Genomic DNA, 1,448 nt, shown 5'->3' with positions numbered 1-1,448 from the left:
ATATATATATATATATATAGTTTAAGACGCAGAGCAGAAATTCAGGTTCCGGCCGATTTAGTTTAGTTTTCTCGTTTAATGAATAAGACAAAATAAAGGAAAGAAAAAAAAACAGTGAGTTGGTTACTTGACAAAGCGCGAGGATGGTTCTCACCTTGATTATGTCGGATAAGTACTATTTTTATTTTTTTACGCGCTCGTTCTTTCTTTCTGATCGTTCCTGCTTTTGGCAGATCCTTTTATATTTTGGACATAAATGTGGAAGTGTCCCTTCAGGACCAATCAATGCTCCTCAAGGTTTGGTAGAACCTATACTCGCGCTTGTTTCCTTAAGATAAGGCAGCAAGGCTTTGCTTAAGCCCTATTCCCAACTTTACAAGTTTAATCTTAAGATAATATTATATTTGAGAGTTTTAATAATTTATAATAAAAGTTCGATTTTACTCAACTAACATCCTTATGCGAGGTAAAGTAATGATATATTTTAAGTTAGTTTTAATTTTATAGAGAAAAAGAAAAAGGAAAAAAAAAAAGAAAAATATTCATCCTCGCATTCGGGAAGATCTTAATATATACTATTATTTAATATATAATACTACTTAATATATAATACTACTTAATTATTAGGCATATATGTTATTGTTTAGTTATTATTTTAGAAAAAGGAACCTTTAAAAGAAAAAGGAAGATTGTATTAGAATAGATATTCTTTATCTATGTGATGCGTGAGTTATCTGTTGGTTTAAATGTTTAAATAAAGGAACTAAATATGCCCTACTATAAAAAGGAAAAGAATTTTACAATATATAAAAGATATGATAAAAAATATGTTTCGAAATAAAGATAAAATAGGAACAAAATATCAAAACTAAGACGAAATACTAAACTAGAGATAAAATAAAGGTAAGGTATAAATCGTATATTTATAATAAGGAAAGAGAGAATTTTATCAGGATGTAACACCTCCCTCTTTAAGTTATGCGTGATGCATTTAATATGCATCGCGCATGATTTCGAAGAAAAAGAAAAAAAAAGAAAAAGAAAAGAAAAGAGAAAGAAAACATATAACACATGGATCAATAAGTCCCGAGACTAACAATGAAAACAACATTTTTTTTGCAAAATTTTTTTTTATTCATCAACATAATCACCTTTTAGGGTGATACAATGGTTCCAACGCTTTTCTAATTTTTCAATACCATGTTTATAAAAAAATTTATCTTTCGCTTCAAAATAAGTTTCAGTTTCAGCGATGACCTCCTTATTTGAGCCAAATCTTTTTCCCTGGAGCATTTTTTTAAGATCAGCAAAGAGCCAGTAGTCACTGGGGGCTAAATCTGGCGAGTATGGGGGGTGGGGAAGCAGATCAAAGCCCAATTCGTTCAATTTTGCCATTGTTTTCATCGACTTGTGGCAGGGTGCATTGTCTTGGTGAAAAAGGATTTTTT

This window comes from Trachymyrmex septentrionalis, unplaced genomic scaffold, assembly GCF_001594115.1.
Source record: "Trachymyrmex septentrionalis isolate Tsep2-gDNA-1 unplaced genomic scaffold, Tsep1.0 scaffold176, whole genome shotgun sequence".
Taxonomy (NCBI): domain Eukaryota; kingdom Metazoa; phylum Arthropoda; class Insecta; order Hymenoptera; family Formicidae; genus Trachymyrmex; species Trachymyrmex septentrionalis.
This window is presented reverse-complemented; position numbering follows the sequence as displayed.